This window comes from Parambassis ranga, chromosome 6 (assembly GCF_900634625.1).
Source record: "Parambassis ranga chromosome 6, fParRan2.1, whole genome shotgun sequence".
Classification (NCBI taxonomy): Eukaryota; Metazoa; Chordata; class Actinopteri; family Ambassidae; genus Parambassis; species Parambassis ranga.
The window spans coordinates 12,257,870-12,267,201 of NC_041027.1; the positions used below are offsets into that span (position 1 = coordinate 12,257,870).

The 9,332-nt window shown below is 39.7% G+C and overlaps 2 long non-coding RNA genes across 2 annotated transcripts; both read left to right on the forward strand.

Moving 5' to 3' along the window:
• The first annotated feature begins 2,397 nt into the window (after positions 1–2,397).
• Positions 2,398–4,108, forward strand: LOC114437458 (uncharacterized). The gene is made up of 4 exons (XR_003670909.1): positions 2,398–2,453; positions 2,999–3,091; positions 3,199–3,495; positions 3,572–4,108. It is a non-coding gene; the product is annotated as an uncharacterized LOC114437458 (long non-coding RNA).
• A 140-nt stretch (positions 4,109–4,248) lies between these two features.
• LOC114437459 (uncharacterized) lies at positions 4,249–8,595 on the forward strand. The gene is made up of 4 exons (XR_003670910.1): positions 4,249–4,324; positions 5,166–5,233; positions 6,920–7,210; positions 8,422–8,595. It is a non-coding gene; the product is annotated as an uncharacterized LOC114437459 (long non-coding RNA).
• The last annotated feature ends 737 nt before the right edge of the window (positions 8,596–9,332 follow it).

Genomic DNA, 9,332 nt, shown 5'->3' on the forward strand with positions numbered 1-9,332 from the left:
GTAGACATGCTGATTTCATTTATATAAAGGAGTAACCCGCACATTTATTAGATGAAGGGTTAAAAATGAATGTCTTTCTTTTCACACATTATACTCACACTCACTTTGATGATGGGTTGTTTTAATCAGAGGGCATTCGTTGATCTGGTTTATTTCTTTTTAAATGATTTTAATTTGTTTATATGTAGCATATATGCATCTGTTAAAATCTGTGCATGTCACTGAGTTCACCTCGGCCTGTGCTTCGATCCGGCAGGGACGGATTTTTAGAAAGCGGTGCTCAGTTATTTCAGAAATGAAACAGAAAGTGAACAAATAATCAGTTACACATTTAATATTTGTAAAAGATAAATTTATATGTAAAGAAAGTTGTATATTTATATATATTATTTTGAAACAGTCAAAATTAAATGTATATATGATGATATTAATATGTATGCAGGTTGACTCTGTGCTGTAAATAAGCCTTGTGTAATGAATAGATTTGATGTGTGTCAGTACAAATAAAGTTGGAACAGTGTTCCGAACCCTAATTTTTGTCTTGATTATCATTCTATAGTGTAACACTTGCACTACTTTATTTGTTATTGCTTATTTTCTCCATCACATCTCTTGAATGAAAACCGGCTTTACCAGATATACAGGAAGTGAAAAAAACTAATGTTCTTTCTGTAGATGTATGTTTTGATAATCAGATGTGAAAACAGAGGACGCTTCATCTGCATGTTTAAATAAATGTATTTCACCAGGTGAGAATGCTCCACTGATGTGTCCCGTCACCAGTGGTGGAGGAAGTACTGAAGCTTGGTACCTAACTCACGCACCGAATATATATTATTGATTTCCATTGCAAAGGATCTGAACAGGTTAAAATAATCAAAGAAATCATCTTCCAATGAAAATGGACCATGTGTAGTTAATGTCCATGTTCAGTCCAGAAGCAGCTATGGACAGGTCTGTGTGTCATGAGGCAGGCTGTGGGCATCAAGTGAACAGAGAGGCTGCTGATAACAAACAGGCATTCAGCATGTTTACTGTGTCAGTGTTCCTGCTGTAGATTCATGTTATGATTCATGTTCATCAGACATTAATGGATGGACCTGTGTTAGCAGACAGCAGCTAACTAGTTAGCTAACTGAGCCAGAGCACCGGCATCATGACTGAGGCTCATTATAGAAACACAGCTGGCAGCGTGACACCACCTCCATGCAGAGTCTGACCTCACATCAGTCCAGCACTGTGTTCATCACATGGAACAAGGAACTACAGACACTGTAGAAATGTAGTGGAGTAGAAAGTACAGGTAACAGCTGCAACATGTAATGGAGTAAAAGTATAAAGTACGCACTATTATTTTTACTTAAGTAAAGTAGAAATACATAAAAATCTACTTAAGTACAGTAACGAAGTACAAATACTTAGTTACTTTCCACCACTGCCCGTCACCCTCATGTACTCACAGTTGCTGCACTCTTGTGTTTTTTTTGTGACCCTTGTTGTTGCAGCTGTTTGGAGTTCCTGGCAGCACAAACACAAAACAAACAGATCTTAACAAAGACTCCTTGCTAAAGTCTCCTTGATGATTCTCATTTTTTCCACAACTTCAGTCACAGTTTGAACATTTTTGTGGCATATTTGTTCATACTGAGCCATGTAAATATGATTATTTCATTTGTATGACGGAGTAACCTGCAAATTTAATACATACAGGAGTATAAAAGTATCAAAGCAACAGAAAAACATGTAGGGGAAAATATACATTTAAATGTAAAGAAAGTTGTAATTTATTTTTTTATTTTTGAAATAATCAAAACTGAATTTATATTTGCTGATATTCCAGATGTAGTGTTTGCAGACTGACTGTGCTCCAGCTCACCTTTAATGTGAATCAGCTTACACACCCACACACAGCTGACACAGTGATAACAATAATCTGAAAAATCAACAAATGAAAGGCAAAGGAACAAAAACACATGAAGCAGCCTGGAAACACTGGACTGACACTGGAATCAGTCCAGATCCAGGATGACAAGACTCAAATACACAAGGGCCAACAAGACACAGGTGAACACATGAATCCACACAGCAGAAATCAACCTGATGAGAACACAAACCATGACTAATAATAATCATAATAATCATAATAATAATCTGGTGTATGACACTATGTTGTTGTCTCCTCAATTTAACCCTAAATGTTGCATCTTTTGGATGAAATCCTGCTTTACTGGATTTACATTTCCTGGAAAATGAGAGCTTAACGATCCCTGTGCCACCGTAACGTCTTCATCTTTCCCATCTTTCCAAAACCCTGCAGGTGGAACCAGATCTCCTTCATTAGGAGACTCCCACAGGCGTGGTTAGTGAATGTGCTAAAAAAATAAAGCTCTCCGTGGTGTTTACTCCACCTTCAGTGCTTCCTTGATTCTTTGTCGAGGTTCATATTATATCATGTAAGTCTTATTTCCTTTGTGTTTATATTGATCTGAACATGAATGTGGTGTCAGGATCATGAGCAAACATGTAAAGATTGTAGGTCTTGTATGTTTATTCCAATCTTTGTCTTTGACTTTAAAACCTTCAGTTAAAAGGCGCATATTTGTTTACATGTTATAAGGTGTTTTTTTTGTTTTACCTGCAACAAACTTCTCCACCTTTATTCTCGGTTACTATGGCAACAAGTGATGCCCTAACTGTTTGCAGGATTTACTGCCCCCCCTTAAATGTCCACACGTGACCATCTGTTAAATCATATTATGAATGACAGTCATTTGTCTCGTCGCTAGTCGTAGCTTTTAGATATTAGAATGTGTCTTCTGGGTTAAAAAAAAATTTTGTTCTGATCATTTCATGGTTTTCGTGGTCACTTTCATGTTCTTCTTCTTCTTTTTGGACTATTTTCAGTTTCACTCACCACGCTGCCTTTTGTTAGTCTGTTCAAACAGGCATCATGCTGTAAAGCAGCAGCGTGTTTAATGTGTTTCTTCTCTTCTTTCAGTCTGAAAAGTCTGTGAGGAGTCCAACATGTTCTGCCTGTGGATGAGTCTGAGTCTGCTCTATGTTCTGCAAAGCTGTGTCTCGTCTGATCAAAGTATTTTTTTTTTTATCTGTATTGTCAGATAAAAATATTTTGTAAATGGGAATGCATTGGAAAGAATAAAAATAATCACACCAATTCTTGCTGTTTTTCATATTTAGCTGTGTCACTGATTTGCAACGACACAGTGGGAGTGAAAGATGGAGACACTGCAACACTGAACTGTTCTATAAGATGGAATAAAAATCAAGATCCAGAGGAGTGTATGAATACAAGATACACCTGGAGGGACTCAAGTGGCACCATGTTATGTGGCACGACTGGATACATCTGTGATTCAGATATTCAGACCTACGTGTCTCTGATCATCTCAGATGTCAAAAAAGAGGACAATTATTCAGTGATCTTAAAACCAGGCTGTGGTATGGACTCAAAATCTATCAGCCTGAGAGTCTCTGGTGAGTATCTTCCAGTATGTTACCATCAGTGTGATGTGCTTCATCTGCATGTTTAAATCAATGTGTTTCACCTCAGCAGGTGGGCCCGCTCCCCCACGTGACATCCCTGACCCTCCTCCCAGGGTTACCTCGCTGTTAGTGACAGCCGGGGTACTTGCGTGCATTGGCGTCATCACTGTTGCAGCCATTTTGGGTCTCTGTCTGTGCACGGGCAGAAAACGTGAACTCAGCAACTGTGACAATAAAAGTGACACCTCACTATTTGACAGAACTAATTCTCTATATTGATTATCTCAATATAATCCTGCTCTTATTATAAACATGTCTGTTTGGTAAGAACATGTTTTCCATGAACTTGGAATGTTTCTTTTGATTATGGATTTTACTTATCGGAGGGCATTTGTAATATACATTATTCAAATTATTATTATTTAGATGAGTATGATGTCATTGGGGTCATGTGCATTTGTGGAGAAGGGGTTAATTTTTATTCACTGTTGTTTTAAATATGTCTTTTTTTCATTCTCAACAGTGTAATGGTCATAATATTAAATGTATGGACACTGATATTGTACATATGTCTTTAAATAAAGTTGTTTTTTGTCAGAAACAAGCACTTCCTCGTGTGTTATATGAAGCAGCATGCACACACTAATGTAGCTATAATAAAAAAGAGTTAGTGCCACATTTCCTTTGTACGCCACATCTTCCTTTGAAACCCTCACACCACAGTCTGCCTGTCAGACGTTGCTGCATCTGTGTGCTTTGACCAGCCTGCAGCTCAGATTACTCTGTACGTCAGCTGAGGAAGCATTACGAAAGTGGACGGGTGAGTGTGTGAAAGATTAAATCATGTCTTCATAGATAAGGCGTATGTCCCTGTGTGTTTGCAGGCCTTTACTGTTTATGCAAAGAAATGCAGGAGACGCTACTTTATATGAACACACAGAGGATGGTTTGGTTCTGTGGTGACCAACCTGTGGATCGCGTCCCCTCAGTGGGTCGTATAATTGACAAATATGTGAAACACTGGTGTTAATCCTAATTTTGGGCTTGTTATTCTATACTACATGCCCCAGATTATTATGATTACTATCAGAATGACTTGTTTTCATCACTCCACTAGCTGTTCTTAGATCTTGACCCTGTGATTATACATCTCTTCAATGGAAACTGCTGAAAACCCCCAGCGGCAAAACAAAGCAGAAACATTTCAAAAGCTTTGGCGTATTATTTGGATGTGAAGTGCACCTGGGGTGGGAGTGTTGTTTTTGTGTAAGCCGGTATTTCTTGTTTCCTTACTTTCCATTCTATCATTTAAACTGTGCAGGTAGATTTCACTGGCTAACAGTCAGACACATCTAAACCTCAGGTTAAGAAAAACTCATCGTCTGCATGTTACCAGTCAAACTTCCTCTGAGTCCAACAAGCTTCTCCGCCATTATTCTTGCACAGCATGTAGACTTACTGAACAACAAAACAGTGCTGAGATGTGTTTTAATCGACTTAATACGTTCAATGATTACAGTCTTTTCTCCTGTTGCCAGTTGCGCCTTCTTTTATTATTTAGATATAATAATGTATCGAGCTTGTTTGCCTCTTTGTAAACGTGTGAATGACGCATGCTGAGTGCAAAGCAGCGCGGTGGAAACTGTTATTTCTTCTTCCAGGATGTTCCGTCTGTGGATGAGCTTGAGTCTGCTGAATGTTCTACAAAGCTGTGTCTCGTCTGATCAAGGTATTTTTCTTCTGCTATCAGAGAGAGATGCTCTGAAAATATGAAACCAAATGCATTAAGAAGAATTGTTTTCTTCCATTTAGCTGTGTCACTGACTTGCAACGACACAGTGGAAGTGAAAGATGGAGACACTGCAACACTGAACTGTTCTATAAGATGGAATGAAAATCAAGATCCAGAGGAGTGTATGAATACAAGATACACCTGGAGGGACTCAAATGACACCATGTTATGTGGCATGACGGGATACATCTGTGATTCAGATGGTCAGACCTACGTGTCTCTGATCATCTCAGATGTCAAAAAAGAGGACACTTTTGAAGTGATCTTAATAACAGGCTGTGGTATGGACACATCATATATCAGCCTGAGAGTCTCTGGTGAGTATCTTTCAGTATGTTACCATCAGTGTGATGTGCCTGATCTGCATGTTTAAATCAATGTGTTTCACTTCAGCAGGTGGGCCCGCTCTCCCACGTGACATCCCTCACCCTCCTCCCTGGGTTTCCTCGCTGTTAGTGACAGCCAGGGTACTTGCGTGCGTTGGCGTCATCACTGTGGCAGCCATTTTGGGTTTCTGTCTGTGCACGGGCAGAAAACATGAACTCAGCAAATGTGACAATTAAAAGTAGGGATGTCCCGATCGACTTTTTTTGCCTTTGAGTCCGAGTCATTTGATTTTGAGTATCTGCCGATACCGAGTCCCGATCCGATACTTTCAAGATTCTCTATAAAGACACGCAGCAGCTCATCGAGACCTCGCACCAAAAGCAACTGTCATACCTAGGACTGTCATGATAACAGATTTTGCTGGGTGATTAATTGCCAAGAGAAATTATTGCGATAATCGATAATATTGTCGTTTTGAGACCATGTTCAACTAATATAATGATAACGACAGTGTTTATGCAGGTTTATTTCAAAGACATTTCAAAGTGTGGCTTGTGTGTGGTCGGCTCTCAAAGGAATTAAAATAAGGGTTTAAGGTAACAGACTACAACAAGTTTCTCTGCAATGATTCCTGAATCAACTGGTAACAAGTTTGACTTGCAGCATTGCAGGCACATGAATTTACTCAGCCACAAAAGAGTGCTTAACTAAAAAATTCAATTGCTCGGTATAAGAATGTAACACGCCTGTTTGCTTATTGAAAGACTAAGTGGTTATTGTACAATACTGCTGTTAGGGAGCCGTGTCTAAAACGTTTCTTTTTCTTCTTTTTCGGAAGTGGATGAGGATGAGCCTGCGGGTCAAAGTAAAATGAGATGCTTAAGAATATCAAAATAAATGTTGTTTTTTAGGTTTGTGTCACTGATTTGTAACAACACGCATATAATACACCTGGAAGGACTCAAATGGCTCAATGTGACATGAAGGGATACGTCGGTGATTCATCCATCCAGCTAGCTTTAGACAGATCACCAGTCCATTTTTTCAATTTAGAGTCACCTAGCACATCTTTAGAACGTGCGAGGAAGCCGGAGAGAACCCACACAGGCACAGGAAGAAAACCTTGTGCTGTGAGACGACAGTGCTAACCACTGCACCGCTGTGCCGCCCGCCATCTGTGATTCAGATTATCTGAATTATGTCTCTGATCATCTCAGAAGTCAAAAAAGAAACTTTTATCTGCATGTTAAAATATGAAACCAAATGCATTAAGAAGAATTGTTTTCTCCCATTTAGCTGTGTCACTGATTTGCAACGACACAGTGGAAGTCAAAGCTGGAGACACTGCAACACTGAACTGTTCTATAAGATGGAAGGAAAATCCAGAGAAGTGTATGAATACAAGATACACCTGGAGGGACTCAAATGACACCATGTTATGTGGCATGACGGGATACATCTGTGATTCAGATTATCAGACCTACGTGTCTCTGATCATCTCAGATGTCAAAAAAGAGGACAATTATTCAGTGGTCTTACGAGCAGGCTGTGGTATGGACACATCATATATCAGCCTGAGAGTCTATAGTGAGTATCTTTCAGTGTTTATGCAGGTTTATTTCAAAGACATTTCAAAGTGTGGCTTGTGTGTGGGTGGCTCTCAAAGGAATTAAAATAAGGGTTTAAGGTAACAGACTACAACAAGTTTCTCTGCAATGATTCCTGGATCAACTGGTAACAAGTTTGACTTGCAGCATTGCAGGCACATGAATTTACTCAGCCACAAAAGAGTGCTTAACTAAAAAATTCAATTGCTCGGTATAAGAATGTAACACGCCTGTTTGCTTATTGAAAGACTAAGTGGTTATTGTACAATACTGCTGTTAGGGAGCCGTGTCTAAAACGTTTCTTTTTCTTCTTTTTCGGAAGTGGATGAGGATGAGCCTGCGGGTCAAAGTAAAATGAGATGCTTACGTATATCAAAATAAATGTTGTTTTTTAGGTTTTGTGTCACTGATTTGTAACAACACGCATATAATACACCTGGAAGGACTCAAATGGCTCAATGTGACATGAAGGGATACGTCGGTGATTCATCCATCCAGCTAGCTTTAGACAGATCACCAGTCCATTTTTTCAATTTAGAGTCACCTAGCACATCTTTAGAACGTGCGAGGAAGCCGGAGAGAACCCACACAGGCACAGGAAGAAAACCTTGTGCTGTGAGACGACAGTGCTAACCACTGCACCGCTGTGCCGCCCGCCATCTGTGATTCAGATTATCTGAATTATGTCTCTGATCATCTCAGAAGTCAAAAAAGAAACTTTTATCTGCATGTTAAAATATGAAACCAAATGCATTAAGAAGAATTGTTTTCTCCCATTTAGCTGTGTCACTGATTTGCAACGACACAGTGGAAGTCAAAGCTGGAGACACTGCAACACTGAACTGTTCTATAAGATGGAAGGAAAATCCAGAGAAGTGTATGAATACAAGATACACCTGGAGGGACTCAAATGACACCATGTTATGTGGCATGACGGGATACATCTGTGATTCAGATTATCAGACCTACGTGTCTCTGATCATCTCAGATGTCAAAAAAGAGGACAATTATTCAGTGGTCTTACGAGCAGGCTGTGGTATGGACACATCATCTATCAGCCTGAGAGTCTATAGTGAGTATCTTTCAGTGTTTATGCAGGTTTATTTCAAAGACATTTCAAAGTGTGGCTTGTTTTACCGTCAGTGTTGTGCTTCATCTGCATGTTTAAATCAATGTGTTTCACTTCACCAGGTGAGACTGCTCCCCCACATGACAACCCTGATGACTCCGGTCAGCCACATGTACCCTCACTGCTGCTTACAACCAGGGCAGTTCTGTATGTTTTTGGATTTGCCACTGTTGCAGCTATTTTAGCACGCAAACGCAAAAAACTGAATCTTACCAACAGCGTCCATGAAAGTTCCTCCGCAGTACCTGAGGAAACCACAACCATCTTGTGCATAACAAAGCTGCATGGTATGTTCACAGTTGTCAGATATAAGCAAGTTTTTACACCAACACTGTCTTAAAATGTCATTTTTTTAATAATCAAAACTAAATGTATAGATGATGCTGATGCCTCTGTACATAAAATGTCTCTTTAAATAAAGTCCGCCTGTCAGTCTTTGCTGCACCTGTGTGCGGTGTCCCACCAGCTGACAGCACGGACGTGTGAGTGTGTGAAAGTTTAAATAATGTCTTCACAGATAAGGCCACAGATAAGGTGTTCCTGTGTGTTTGCAGGCCTTGAACCACAAGAGTCTGTTTCCTGAGTAAATTAAAATAAACGCATGTAACAGAGCTTCACTCAAACTCAATGTAAAGCAGCGGATACTGAGCGGATACACTTGGTTCTGTGGTGACCAACCTGTGGATCAGGTCCCCTCAGTGGATGATTAATAGGATTTACAGGAATTGACCAGATGACTTACTGGAAAATTGAAATCGACACCTGCCGTGGAGTCATAGTTCTTGCAGAAGCTGGTTAATCTTGCTCACTTTCGCTGTTTCCTTTAAACCTTGTAAGCTCTGCAGGTTTATTTCAAAGACATTTCAAAGTGTGGCTGGCTGTGTGTGGGTGGCTCTCAAAGGAATGAAAATAAGGGTTTACGGTAACAGACTACAACAAGTTTCTCCTGCCATGATTCCTGAATCAGCTGGTA